The following is a 16,310-nucleotide window of genomic DNA, read 5'->3' on the forward strand; positions in this document are numbered from 1 at the left end:
TCATTTTAGTTTTAACTTTAGCATGATTTATAATCCGATTCAACAATGCTTTGAACGTCTGATAAAAACTTTAATTATTATTCCATTTAAATTAAGTTATAAACGTCACCATTATTACAATTTGTAAAATTTGTGCATGTAAAAATCCTAATCCCAATATTTTTTTTAATGTAATTCTAACTGTCATTAAGTGATTTTTGTTTCTAAATTTTTTTGAAGAAGATTGGATTAGCCTAATATCTATTAATTTAGTTGTGTAAATTGGTTTTGTGCATTACCATAATTACCAATGAGAAAATATGAGATTGTTATTGTTAATCAAAATTCATTTTCAGCGCAGTTTGAAGATTATGGTTTTACTAGTTAAGTGATTCTTATTTCAGTTTTGGTTTTCACTGATCTTCCACTTTTTCTATTTGTACTTTTACTGTTGTTTAATGAATTGTTGCCATTTCTTAAAAGAAATAATAATTCGTCCTCTCTTGGCCCTCTCTATAAATGATGAACTTTTGTGCTCAAGCTAAGCCACTTGTATTACCAATAAAAAAAGAAGCTAAGCCTCTGCATGCACTTCTCATATTTACTTCGTTTCCTTTTCATTGTTAATTGCCAAAAGAATTTCGTGTAATTGGCTTTGAGAGGTAAAATGGAATCTGCGAACGAGCTCAAATGGAGAAAGCAAGCTCTCAAACCGATTGATACGACGAGAAGATCATCATCAAGCAAAAGCGAAGAAGAAGAAGAAGAAGAAGAGAATAAGAATAGCCAGAAAACAGGTGAAGAAGAGCCATTGAGCCCTTCATCTCGTCTGTTTCATGAACCAAACTTCAACGTTTATGTTATAGCCATCATGGGGTGCAAGACTAGAATTTACCCAGACGTTTTCAAAGCTAACTTGGGCCATACTTTGCTTAGACACCCTCGTTTCTCTAGTTTGCAGGTACCACATGCTCGAATTCATATTCAAATTTCTTAAATTTCTCTGGGTACTTCAAAAATGTATGCTTTACTTGTTTCCCCTTCTTCTCTGTATTGAAAATGTCAGGTGATGGATGAGAGAAACAAGGGAGGAATGAAATGGGTTCGAACTCAAGTGGATTTGGAAAAACATGTGATTGTTCCAAAGCTGGACCCAAACATTGATTCACCCGAAAAATTCCTGGAGGATTACATTTACAACCTGAGCAAAACCAGCATTGACGAATCGCAGCCTCTTTGGGACCTCCATTTGCTCAACTTAATATCCTCAGAATCTGAGGCCGTTGGTGTTTTCAGGATCCATCACTCCCTTGGCGATGACTTCTCTCATGTCTCTTCTACTCGCTTGTACTCGCCAAATGAATGATCCTCTGGCTTTGCCAACTGTTCCAATCAAGAAGCAAGAAAAGAAGAATGACCATACATGGTTTTGGAGAATTACGTCCATCTTTTGGTCTTCTTTTCAGGTGTTTTTGAATACTGTGGTTGATGTTTTCATGTTTATTGCCACCGCATTGTTCTTGAAAGACACTCAGAATCCTCTCAAGGGTCCACCGGGAGTTGAATTCACTCCTCGTCGAATTGTTTATAGAACAGTTAGCTTGGATGACATCAAGTTGGTCAAGAATGCAATGACACTGTAAGTCCATGCGTTGCATTAGGAAAAAACCTCAGTTACTGCAGAAGAATTTAAAAAAAAAAACATTTCAATTTGCAGACCATAAACGATGTTGCTTTGGGGATTACACAGGCTGGTCTGTCCCGCTATATCAACAGAATATATGGTAAGATTTCTTCCTAGCATATAGTTTATGCCTGAAACGAGAAAGAATGATTGATTTTTTCCTTCACTTAATTAGGTGGGAATAACAAAGCTGAAGGAGCAATAGAAATAGATAATCTTCCAAAGAAAATTCGCCTCCGATCAACTTTGCTCATCAACATAAGACCATTTGCAGGAATCCAGGTTAGTAGTTTTCTCTCAAAATAATTTTATATTTGCTCTGTTGCGCGGAAGCGTGTGAAAGAGTAAAATTATTGTACTGAAAAATCACACTAAGTTCAATTCCCAGGAAAGAGAGGTGGATCACGAGGATCGCTTACATACCAGATCTTTCCTAGCCAGAATATCCTCTATCGTAATTTAATAGCACAATAAATCACTACAATGACACTTGCAAAATATGCAGAACAAAAAATAAAGAACACTAGAATTTTAACGAGGTTCAGCAAATTTTGCCTACGTCCTCGAGGATTGCTTCAATCCATAAAGCGACTTTGTCAGTTTGCAAACCCAATTTTCTTTTCCAGCAACCTTGAATCCATCTAGCTGAGTCATATAGATTTCCTCTTCCAAATCACTGTGTAAAAACGCGGTCTTCACATCAAGCTAAACTAGTTTAAGATCATATTGCGCAACCAAGGCTAGCAAAATCCGAATAGACGAATGCTTCACAACTGGAGAAAACACTTCATTGTAGTCTATTCCTTCTTTCTGAGCGTAACCCTTTGCTACTAATCTAGCCTTGTATCGAATTTCATTTTTATCAGGAAATCCTTCCTTCTTTGCATATACCCATTTGCATCCAATTGCCTTCTTTCCTTTGAGTAGTGTCACCAACTCCCAGGTCTTATTTTTATGAAGAGACTGCATTTCTTCATTCATTGCTTGCTTCCACTTTACACCATCAGGGTTACTTATTACTTCTGTGTAAGTAGAAGGAACATCATCATCTGTAATTGGAAGTGCATAGGCCACTATATCATCAAAGCGAGCAGGCTTACGAATCTCTCTTCTTGACCTTCTATATGCAATTGAATCTTGTTGCTGTAAAGGTTCTTGGGTAGGAACCTCTTCATCATTTGTCCCTTCAATATTAGCTGGATCATCGTTAACCTTTTCAAGCTCCACCTGCTGCAAAGTACTACTGGTTTTGTCATCCTTTTGTGAATCCTTGTACTTCAACATGGTTGATTCATCAAAAGTCACATCTCTACTGAAAACAATCTTCCTTATATCAGGACACCAGAGACGATATCCTTTTATTCCATCAGTTATATCCAAGAATAATGCTTTCTTTGCTCTTGGGTCTAACTTAGATTCTTTTACATGATAATATGCAGTGGAACCAAATACATGCAAAGAATCATAATCAGTAGCAGATTTACCAGTCCACATCTCCATAGGAGTTTTTCCATTTATTGCAGCTGATGGCAAACGGTTAATTAGATGGCACGCATATGTAACTGCCTCAGCCCAAAATTCTTTGCCCAATCCAGCATTGGACAACATACATCGAACTTTCTCCAATATAGTTCGATTCATTCGTTCTGCCACCCCATTTTGCTGTGGTGTATCCCGAACAGTGAAGTGTCGCACAATGCCCTCATCTTGGCATACTTGTAGAAATGGATCGTTTTTGTACTCAGTACCATTATCTGATTGAAGTCGTTTGACCTTTCGACCAGTCTGAGTCTCCACCATCTTCTTCCATTTCAGAAATGCATCCAAAACTTCACTTTTTCTTTTCATTAGATACACCCATACTTTTCTTGAATAATCATCAACAAAAGTAACAAAATAGTGCATACCTCTCAAAGAAGCTACTTTGGTAGGTCCCCACACATCACTGTGAACGTAGTCCAGAATTCCTTTCGTATTGTGAATTGCTGGACCAAATTTTACCCTCTTCTGCTTGCCCAGAACACAATGTTCACATAATTCCATTTTGCAAGAATTTGCACCTTTCAATAAGCCTTGCTTCACCAATGTCTGCAAAGCTTTTTCACCAGCATGTCCCAATCGCATATGCCATAATCTGGTAGCCTCTGAATCTACATCTTTTGTAGAAACTGTTGATGTTGATCCAATAACTGTACTTCCATTTAAAAAATACAAGTTATTTCTTCTTGTGCCTTTCATCACCGTCAGTTGCCCAGCTACTACTTTTAGTAATCCATCTCTCAAAGTGATTGTGAGCCCTTTAGATTCTAGGGCACCTAATGAGATGAGATTTTTCTTCAGGCTAGGTACGTAGCGAACATCTGTCAAGACTTGGATTGAGCCGTCGTGATTCTTTAATTGGACTGTACCCACTCCCATTGTCTTACAAGCACTATCATTGCCCATAAGAACAATTCCACCTTCTAGCTCTTTAAGACTAGAAAACCAGTCCTTATTAGGACACATATGGTAAGTACATCCTGAATCCAAAATCCACTCATCCGTTTGACATGCCATTGCCATGCCAACCAAGCTAAAGTCTAACTCCTCATCATGCTCCGCTACACATGCATTAGAAATAGCCTTGCCCTTTTGTAGCTTAGGACAATTCTTTTTCCAATGCCCTTTTTCACGGCAAAAGGCACATTCATCTTTGGCGGGTCTCCCTTTGGACTTTCCCCTTTTACCAGATTTGCTGCTGTGTGAACGACCTCTTACTGTTAAGACTTCTGCGGTTGTATCTCTGTGATCTCTTTTATCTTTCTTTCGAGTCTCAGATCTATACAACGCACTACAGACTGCATCAAATGTGATCGTGTCCTTCCCATGAAGCAATGTGGTGGTAAGATGATCATATTCATCAGGAAGGGAATTCAACAACAATAATGCCTTGTCTTCATCTTCAAATTTCTCATCCAAATTTAGCAAGTCTGCTAAAATTTTATTGAATGAGTTCACATGGTCATTCATCGACATACCGGGTGCATACGTGAATCGATAAAGTTTCTTTTTCATATAAAGCCTATTTTCAAGACTTTTCGTTAGAAACTTTTCTTCCAGTGTATCCCATAATTGCCATTCTCTACTTAAGGCATTATTCTCTCTCTCTATTTGTAAATTTCACTTGTAATTTTTGGAGTGAAATATATTTGGTAGTGCCCGAGGACGTAGGCAAAATTTGCTGAACCTCGTTAAAATTCTGGTGTTCTTTATTATTTGTTTTGCATATTTTGTGAATGTGATTGTAGTGATTTATTGTGCTATTAAATTACGATAGAGGGATATTCTGGCTAGGAAAGACTTGGTATTTAAGTGATCTTCGTGATCTACCTCTCTTTCCTGGGAATTGAACTTAGTGTGATTTTTCAGTACAATAATTTTACTCTTTCACACGCTTCCGCGCAACATGCTCCCTAATCTCTGAAATAATCTGAACTAAACATGTTGAATACATGCATGGCAGGCTTTAGCTGATATAATGGAGAAGGATGGTAAAGCAAAGTGGGGCAACTGGATTGGTTATGTTCTCCTCCCTTTCACCATTGCGAGAAGGGATGATCCATTAGATTATGTTCGTGATGCTAAGGCCACAATAGACAGAAAGAAACGCTCCCTTGAAGCTATATTCACTTTCTCCATTGCTGAGTTAGCACTCAAGCTTTTTGGCGTTAAGGTCAATTTCAATCTTTCTAATTATTCTTTAGTCTTAGTTGCTTCACTGATTTGTCCAATGCTGAAAACAGACGGCAAGTGCTTTGTCCCATAGAATTTTGTCTCATACAACAATGTGCTTCTCGAATCTTGTTGGACCACTTGAGGAAATTGGGTTTTACGGTCATCCCATGGCTTTCCTTGCACCTAGCTCTTACGGTCAACCCCATGTAAGTGTTTCATTCGAGAGCAGCTACAATGTCGTCCAGTTGATGTTGATGGGCCGATTAATTGGTTGCTGATGTGATGACTGAAAATTGCAGGCATTGATGATCAACTTCCAGAGTTATATCGACAAGATGACAATTGTTGTATCGGCAGATGAAGGAACAATACCCAATCCTCACCAGCTATGTGATGACATAGTGGATTCACTGAGGCTCATCAAGCATGCAGTGGTGACTAAGGGGCTTGCCTAGAAAAGAGAAACGTACCGCCTCTTTTGTAAACTGCAATTAGCTTCAGGATTATGCAGTGACAGAAGTTCTATAGTGTTTTTATGACCAAGTTCATATACGTTGAGGTGACCTTTTTGCATGCTAGGAACCAACTGGGAATCATTTGAATGTTTTCAAAATTTGATGTTATTTTATTGCAGACTAATAAAAAGTAAACCATAATTTTAATCATTTAATTTTTAATTTTTTTTTATGTAAATTATCTAATTTCGAAAAGATTATACACTAATATTTATATAATATATAATATTTATTTTAACATTACAAAATTTCATGTTTTGGTTATAAATTCTTGATTTACTGATGTAATCTATAACAAATACCTAAATTTATTTGAAATTTGAATAGTGGATATCAAATATTCCAGTAGTTTTGGTATAACTACAAAGAAGTAAAATATATTTTTAATTTCATATTTTAATAAAAAAATTTAATATGTATAAATTTCATATACCATTAGTTAATAATAAGATTTAAAAATAGATATACATAACTTTATTTTAATATAATTTTAATCTCATAGTTTAATAAAATGTGAACGAAACTTTTATATTATTAATATTAGTGCGTTAATTGATAATTAATTTTAATATGCGATCAAGTTCAAACCTAATTATCATTGAAAATTATTAATAAAATATGGCAAACTTTATAATTAAAAATTAAATTTATAATAATAAATGATTGAGAAAAACCAGATAATTAACATTTCATTGTAATAAAAATGTCATAATAATACTATCCATAGATACAAAATTATGACGTTATCTTTGTTTTAGGCCGGGCCCATAAAATGAGCTTGATATCTTATCCAAGTCTATATATATATTTATATTTAATGGAAAATGGTTATTATTATTATTATTAGCTAGCTTGTGAGGTCCGTTTTCATTTCAGCCTCATTTGCCTCATGTGTTTTTCATTTTATATTTTATACCTAATTGTGAAATTCACTTTTATTTCATTTTTTTGTGAGGCTCTTCAACTTGTTCTTTTTCTTTATCAAATTGTTATGAATTTTAACCATTTGATTTTTTTTATTTATTTTTGTTTCATTCAAGAAAATGTTGGAAATAATTAGATTTTACGTCTTTGCACGTTTTTTATTACACAAGCAACGTAGGAAGAGAGACTTAAATGTGTCCAGGACTTATGATATTGACTTGAGCTTTAAAATTATTAAACCGCCATGAATTTCCTTTTCTAAGTATGGTTATTTTGGTTTTTAAGTTAAATTGTTGTTATTTTTATTTTGAAATTAAAAATGAAATGGGGACTAGAATTCTTTTATCTTAAATTTTAAAAATTTGAAATTGGATTAAGTTAGATTTTGTTTAATTTAATTAAAATTTTGAAATTTTGGTAGGGGAGGTTTTTGAAAAAAATAATGAAATCCATTTTTTTTTAAAAAAATAAAATTATTTTTAGAAAATAAAATAAAAAATTTGGCTCCAATTATTTTATTGGACTAAAAATTGAAAGAATGTTTAAATTTTAATATGTTTTTTCCTCAATGCCCATATCAATTCTAAATTGTTTTTAAGGCCAGAAGTGTCAGTCCAGTCTGAGGCCCAATCTTATTTGCATCCCCTTTTCTTTTAAGCCCAATCTATTTCAATTAGTCAAAACCAAAAGTCTATTTTCATATTTCAATGTCCACGACAGGGTTAGAAGCCCTAATTTTCCGACTGTCGCCAGTGTCAACACACAAAAGGAGAAAGCTAACCACTTTTTCAGCCAAATCAATTTCAATAGATTTTTGCACGAAAACATATCAAAACAAGTTTTTTTTAGTCAATCTAATACATGATCAGAAGCAGAACCGTTGTGGACATTTTTGGACTCTAAGCAAAACAATAAAATGGGATTAAAATTTTTTTTGAGGAGCCCTTAAAAATTTAAAAATAATATTTTGTACCCTTTCAACCTTGGACCTTGAGTAATCACACCCTCTAGACGACCCCATGGCCAGGCCTGATTAGAAGTTAATAATAATTAGTCAAACAATATATATTCACCTGCAAAGAAGAAAAAGAAGTTAGTAGTAGTCAATGAGAGAATCAAGAGTCAATCGGTCAAGAAACGAAATATAAAAATTACACAAAGCATTTCAAGTTCTTCAAAGGTAGAATAAGTCTTCTTTTTTTTCCCTGCTTGTTTTCGATTTTTTATTTTTGTATGGATGAATAAAAGGAAGAGGGGAGCTCTGATGAAGGTGGCTTCACAGGATGTCGACGATCTTCACCCACTAGCACGCTTGTAACTCAAGTTTCGTAGAATACAAAAACCAAAAAGAATAAAAGAGAGAGAAAGTTCTCAAAAAATTTTCAATGTAAAAAGAGAGTAAAACGAAAATTGAAAACAAAAAAGTTCTACTTTTATTTTTCAAATAAAAAAGGTAATAATTGTGGCAATACCATTATTTATCTGGATATTACATTTTAATAAATTAAATATTGAAATACCATTATTTATTAAAAGGGTGTTTGAAATAATACAAATGGGTAAAGGGAGAAAGATGGGCAGCTCCTAAAAGATTTATGATACTATCATTAACACATCATTACAAAATGATGTGTTTTCAAAAAAATTTTAAAAGGTGGAGGAGAAGTGATTAGTGGTTTATTTAATTCAAAAAAAATAAAATAAAAAAGACTAGCTGTTGAGAAATCAACTTGCATCGGGACTTGGAGGACTGCCCGTAGGCGGTGGAGGCAGGCGACACCGCTAGCGTCCATGTGACCACTCGGTAACGGGGTGCCAACAAAACCTGTTGTATTTTATTTTATTTTATTTGCTTATATAAGAGGGATTATGGACTAGAGGTGCTCATGGACCGGGCCCAAAAAATTTTTTAGCCCATGTTCTAGGCTCGGGCCTGACCTGAAATATGTGCTTGAAATTTTGCCCAGGCTTGGCCCGGGAAAAAATTTCTAAGTCCGAGTCCGGTCCGGTCCGGCCCGGCCCGGCCCATTTTTTTAATAAACACCAAATTTTTTTAAAAAAAGTATTTTAAAAATATTTTAAAAATAAAAAAAATATTTTAAAAATATTTTAAAAATAAAAAAAATATATTTATTATATTCGGGCCCGGGCCAAAAAAGTGGTGCTCGAGGCCCAACCTGTTTTCTAAACGGGCATCGTTTTTTTGCCCAAACTCATATTTCGGGCCTATATTTTTATTCGAACCCTCCCATATTTTGGGCAGGCCGTCGGGCCGGGCCGGACCGCCCGGCCCATGAGCACCTCTACTATGGACCATCGTTTGGAAAAAGAAAAAACATTTTGGTTAGTTTTGTTTGGTTATGTTAAATTTTTTTTTTTTGGTTTGTTTATTTTATAAATGTGTTAATTTTTTTGGTTTTTTATCTTGTAGAAAGGGTGTGTTTGAAAGGAAGACATGTATATTTTTAACTTTGTCTTAATTTTTGTTTTTTATTTTGTAATTTAAATGAAAATAACAATAGAAAGTGTATTAGTTTAATTTTTTTTTGTTATAATTTATTTGGTAGAGAAGTTGTTTTCAAGAAAGGGAGCAAGTATAATGACATTAATTTTGTGGATAGTTTTTTTTTAAAACGTAAATAACAATAGTTTGTTTAGTTGATTTTTTTAACATTAATTTTTTTTTTAATTTTTTGTTCTTAATATATGGTCCCATTGTGTTGAGATTATTGGAAATTTTATTTTGTTATTTACGTAACTAGATGATTATTATGTTCAAGAATGTAATACAAAAAATTAATAACTGAAATGGTATGTTCAAGAGATTATTTATCAAAACAGTACGTTTGTTACAAAAATAAATACCGCAATAGGTTTAAAAAATAAATACCGAAATGAGTTATTTGCTTGAAATTTTTATAGTGATCCATTTTGTAATTAAGTTTTTTTTTATTGTGGTAAAAGAATTGTATTTTACAAATGTTGAATAATGTTATGTAATAAAAAAATTGTTATAGGATAAAAAATGAAAAAAAGAGAGATGGTTTTGAAAAATAAACGATCGACTTACATTACTGTATCCCAACTTATGTTGTTATTGACTTTTTTTATCTGTGTAAAAATATTAGTAATTCTTAAAAAAAAAATTAAACAATACAAAATTTATTTTTTGTTATTTGTTAATGCGATAATTAAATTTTCTGCGTGAAAATGCAGATATCAGAGTTGCTTCTTTGATCACAGAAATGGATCATACATCAGATATGATTGATTTATTGATAATAAAATTGTTATTTGTTATGCAATGGTCACTTTATAAGCTTGCACGTAATTTTTTTATGTAATTGGTATACATTAACTATTACGGTTTAATATGTGGTTAGAGTGAGCTTCCTTACTACGTACTGAGGGGCCGTGTCAACGGTGGGGGTTATTTGTCGGATGAACGTATTATGCCATACTTGGAGACATCTAGATTCAGATCGGCAACATTGGTCCGCATGTTCGATTTGAAGTATGACATGATCTTCGTGTTAGTCGAGTGGTGGCGTCCGGAGACCTACACCTTTCATTTGTCATGTGGGGAGTGCACCATAACGCTAGAAGATGTTGCACTGCAATTGGACCTTCCCATCGAAGGTTTTGCGGTCACAGGTTTTATTACATTGTTCGATCCGAAGACCTTTTGTGATGACATACTAAGGCGCTTGCCTAGTGCCGGTGGTGATAAATTAACGACTTTGAGATTTTCATGGTTGAATGCAAACTTCGAATATTTACCAAATAATACCATTGAGCAGGATTTGATGTGCGCCGCTCGAGTGTATATAATGCATCTCATAGAGGGAATACTCATGGTAGATGCTAATAATAACAAGGTCCACTTGATGTTCTTGCCCCTGTTGCAGGATTTATATGCTTCCTGTTCGTGTAGTTGGGGTTCAGCAGTACTGGCTACATTGTGTCGCGAGCTTTGTCGGACAACAAAATACCATACCGTGGACATAGGCCATTTCTTGGTATTGCTGCAATCCTGGGCGCTTTATAAGATGCCATTCTTGGCACCAGTTAAGCACTAAGCATATGTCTTCCCACTCGTCAATAGGTGATAAAATTTAACAATCACAACAAGAATTTTGCTTTGTCCAATATGGAAAATTGTTCTAACAGGTTTAAATTTTTTGTAGATGGAGTACTTTTCCAGGTATCGGGAGGTCATATATGCTTCCCATATGCCGATAGATGGTCGAAACACACGCCGAGGCCAAGGTAATTTTTTATTAATATTTAATACATGTTATTAATTGTGTTACTACCTTCATGGTATTTTAATCGTGTTACTATCTTCATGATATTAATTGTGCAGTTCATCTGGCTGCCGTACTCATTACCAAATGTTGTGCAAGTTATTCCCCCGTCTGCTCACATCCATTCACACTTGTGGTGCATTAACGTACTATTGTTGAATTTTCAAACGATTGAGTGGTATAACGGGGACTATGTATTGCGACAATTCGGGTGTGTCCAACATATTCCAGATCCTCCACAAAGATTGGGGGTTGTTGTAAACGGAATTAACAAAATGCGAAAACACAACAAGAATTGGGCATTGGAGCATGAAAAATTTACTATATTGTGGAACAAACGGATAGGGCGGAGACCTCAGATAGATTATTAGTAGCTCGATAGAACAAACCAAAAACACCAAGAAGGGAGTGAATTGGCCTTTTTAAGTAATGGTAGAAGTAAAGAGAGAAAATTAAAACTATTGACACAGATTTAGAGTTGTTCGACCCCAATTGCATACTCCACTACCTTAGCTTTCCACCACTAATGATTTTTTCAAATTAACTAATTTGTTCAACATTTGAGGACAATGTTTAACCTTACAACTCTTTAAGATTTCTACCCCAAATCTTTAATGATATGTTTAATTTTTTTAAAATTTTTTTAAATCGTAAAAATTTGTACGAATTTAGCAATGACCGGTGAATTGATTCGTCTTGATAACATGCGCATATACGTCGAACAAATGAAAATGGTAAGTATTAAATTTATTTTTTAAATATTATTTAAGATTTTTTATTTATGGATTTTTAAATAATTATTAATTTATTATTTGTTATAAAAGTCTGTAGATCGGATATCAGAATGCTATATCCAGAATATGCATGGTCCTCCATCATCGTTGGTAGAGAATTACCTACGGGAAGCGGGTTTTTGGCACGTGGCGACGGTAGGCCGGGGATGCAAGTTGGACCTGAAACTTAACAGTGCGTTGGTTGAGAGGTGGAGACCCGAGACGCATACATTCCATCTTTCATGTGGAGAGTGCACTATCACTTTGGAAGATGTCAATCTGCAATTGGGATTGTCGGTCGACAAGTACCCAGTCACCGGGTCTGTTCAATCTGGCGATTGGAGAGTGGTGTGCTACGAGCTTTTGGGCGCTATTCCGGAGAAAATTAACGGAGGTCAGATAGAGATGGGCTGGTTATGAGACACATTCCTGGATTCGGATGATGATTCAACCGAAGTAGAAAGAATCCGATATGCTCGGGCATACATTTTTCAGATAATTAGAGGTTATCTTATACCAAACTTGTCATGGAACCTCGTACATTTAAGATGGCTGCTGAAACTCGTTGATTTTAGAGCAGCTGGTGAATTAAGTTGGGAGTTTGCCATGTTGGCAACATTATATCGGGAGATGTGCAGGGTGACGCGACCGAGTAAAGCGAAAATCAGAGGTTTCCTGTCACTACTACAGTCATGGGCACGGTTTCGCTTTCCATTTTTACGTCATCGAGTGGACCACCCATATACATTCCCACTCATAACAAGGTAAATTTTATATTAGATTTTATAATTATTACGTAGATTTTTAAAAATAATAGTATGCTAAAAATTTATTTAATTAGGTGGAACCATCTGGCAAGTTATGCTCAATTACCTACCTCTCTTGAAGATATACGACTTCTATTAGACCAACAGTCGGAAGCACATGTAAGTATTAAATAAAATTGATATTTCCATCATGAGCTAGTCGATTGGTATTTAGTATTTAGTATTATGTATATAACTAATATTTCCATCATGTTCATATAGTTTCAATGGACACCATACAAGGATCCGGCAATTCGGGCAGTAATTCCGTATGAGTACCTCAAAAATCCAAACGCTTGGCCCGTGAAAGTCACGTTGATCAACTATGCGACTGTGGAGATGCACCAATCAGACAGGGTGTTACGACAATTTAGATGTAGACAACTGATTTCCGTGGCACCTGAGGTGTTTGATGATTAGCATAAAATCGACCTACGAAAATTACATACGAATTGGCCGAGATTCTAGTCCTACTACATCCAAATGTGGGAAGATTGGTATGATTATATACCTACTCGGGAACCGATCATCGTTCCGGAGTTAGCGTGCATGCCAGAATACATGCCATGGTTTAGGATCCATGACAAGCTGTATTTACTGTCGACAGAGGAGAGGCAGCGGGAATTACGTATCCAAAGGGAACGACGTGGGCCTTTAAATCCAAGACGAAGGGACGAAGACGCAGGCCCATCAACGAGGCCCAAACATTCACCCGGCCCATCATCAGCAGCCATTCAATCACCAGGCCCAGCGAGAGCACCGATACAGTCACTCGAACCAGCTATTCAACGGACGATACAGCCTTTTCAGATGATGCCAAGTGCGTATCCTATCCCTTTTATGTATCCTAACCCTTATATGTTTCCTTTTCCCAGTCCTATGGCAGGTTGGAGTCCATGGCCCAGTTCATATCTATTTTCTGTTACGCCGAGTGGACCGCCGATGTATAGGCTAGCATCGCACTGGGGATCGCAAGAGGGGCAGTCGGGGAGCTCTTCTTTTTACTAATCCCCATCACCGTATGAGTTTTAAACAGCTTCGCCGTTGGTGATGCGAACACCTCCACAATCACTATTCTATCAAGGTGGCTCATCGTCCCAACACCGACAACTAGATACCCTACCGGAGGAACCAGAATCCCTGCTAGAGCAACCACAACCCCTTCCGGAAGCTGGACAAAGGAGGAATCCAGCGCGTAACCGTCGATGGCCGCCATGTGGCACTGAATCTGGCGGGCATGGAGATTGATTTTTATTTTAATATATATGTACAAACATTTTGAATATTTTGATATTATTTGATGTAATAAAATAGAGATTTATTTGATTTATTACTTAAAAACCCTAAACTAATTTTTTAAAATTTTAAAATTTTATAATTTATAATTAAATTTATAATTTAATTGACAAACCCTAACCCTAACCCAACCCTAACCTTTAACTTAAAAACCCTAACTATAACCCTAACCATTAACTTAAAAACTCTAACCCTAACCCTTAACTTAAAAACCTTTAACTTAAAAACACCAAAACCCTAACAAAAACCCAAGCCCTAGCCCTAACCCTTAATTTAAAAATCCTAACCATAACCCTAACTCCAACCCTTAACTTAAAAACCCTTAAATTAATAACACTAAAACCCTAACAAAAACCCTAGCCCTAACCCTAACCCTTAACTTATTAACCCTAACCCTAACCCTAACCCTTAACTTAAAAACACCAAAACCCTAATGCTAACAAAAACCCTAACCCTAACCCTAATATGATATAATTTGATAATTTTACTAACAATTAATATAATTAACAATTAATAATTTGACTAACAAAATGTTAGATTTTACAAAATGTTTTGACTGGTACTAACAATTAATAATTTGATATAATTTGATAATTTTACTAACAATTAATACAATTAACAATTAATAATTTTACTAACAAAATGTTAGATTTTACAAAATGTTTTGATTGGTACAAAAAATATAATTTGATATAATTTTAATAACAATTAGTTTTAATTTTAATAAAAATATAATTTTAATAAACCGGGCTCGGGTTCCGTATTTTTTCCCCGGGCTGGGCCTGAACGAAATCTCAGGCCCATATTCCCGCCCGGGTCAGGCCCGGGCCTAGGAAGAGGGCTGAAAACTTTTTTTTGCGCCCGTCTCGAACCCGGACCGGCCCATGGACACCTCTACGGCCTAAACCCTAATTTAATTTATTTTTTCTTAAAAAATAATTAACACGAAAACTAATCCAATTTTGAAAAATTTATAATTAATTTAATTGACAAACCCTAAACTTAGAGGTGTTCATGGAGCGGGCGGCTTGGCACGGCCCGACGGCTCGCCTGAAATATGGGAGGGTTCGGGTAATAATATAGGCCCGGATTATGGGTTTGGGTAAAAAAGCCAGTCCAGTTTAGAGAACGAGCTGGGCCTCAGACACCACTTTTTTGGCCCGGGCACGGCCCGCCCCGGCCCGACCCCAATATTTAATAAATAAATACATATTATTTATTTTTTAATTTTAAAATACTTTTATTTATTTTTTTTATTTTAAAAATAATTTTTCCGGTGTTTATTAAAAAATGGGTTGGGCCGGGCTCATCAATTTTTTCTCGGGCCGGGCCTGGACAAAATTTTAGGCCCATATTTCGGGCCGACCCTAGGAATCGGGCCAAACATTTTTCCCTCGGCCTGGCCCAGCCCATGAACACCCTTAAACCCTAAACTATAATCCCTTATACTTTAATTCTTAACCCTAAAACTCTAAACTCTAAACTCTAAACCCTAAAAGTGCAGGCAAAGCGCATCTTTGAGGGAGCGTTTTGCTTATATGTACATAAAACGTGTCCTTAAGGGCGCGCTTTATGTCCACATAGGCAAAATGCTTCTTCAGGGACGCGTTCTCCTGGCACGTACCCTGACATCGCGCTGATGTGGTCGCGTTTTCGGGAAAAAAAGGCCCATTTCAATAAATAATTATTTATAGGGGCCCATTTCGATAAATATTGAAAAAAATGGCTTTTATGTGTAATTTGCCCCAATCTCAACATTTGGATAGTTAAACCATTATTAAAGTCATGTGAGCAACCAACTATAGGTTATAGAGACCAAATATCATTTGGATAATTATAAAATTTTAAAGTCGAGTAAATAAAATAGAATTTTTAAAACATTGAGCCATCAAACTTATCATTTAAAAAAAATTAAAATTATAATAGCACATGGACAATATCATATGGGATATCGGAAGATGTGTGCCACGTGCCATCCAATATGTTTCATAACATCAGTACATCACCATGTCATCTAATCTTTAATTTTAATGGTTAGGTGAACAAAACTTTTATATTATTAATATTAGTGTTGATAGTTAATTTTAATATGCGATCAAGTTCAATTTTGAACTATTAATAGTGTTACCTATTTTCACTATCAAATTATATTAAAGGACTAAATTTTAAACTCAAACATAATAAAAAAATTAAAATTATTATTTTTCTTTCTTGGTGATGAAAGAATAGCAGCAAGTGTTAATTTATGTCGATTAAATCCGTACAGTATTGATGTCGTAGATTAATAATGGGACACCCATAAAAAAAAATTG

The 16,310-nt window shown here is 35.2% G+C and overlaps 1 pseudogene; it reads left to right on the plus strand.

Annotated features, from left to right (window-relative positions):
• The first annotated feature begins 243 nt into the window (after nucleotides 1–243).
• LOC121219097 (O-acyltransferase WSD1-like) lies at nucleotides 244–6,043 on the plus strand (annotated as a pseudogene).
• Nucleotides 6,044–16,310: the final 10,267 nt, after the last annotated feature.

The sequence above is a fragment of the Gossypium hirsutum genome, chromosome D07 (genome assembly GCF_007990345.1).
Source record: "Gossypium hirsutum isolate 1008001.06 chromosome D07, Gossypium_hirsutum_v2.1, whole genome shotgun sequence".
Taxonomy (NCBI): Eukaryota; Viridiplantae; Streptophyta; class Magnoliopsida; order Malvales; family Malvaceae; genus Gossypium; species Gossypium hirsutum.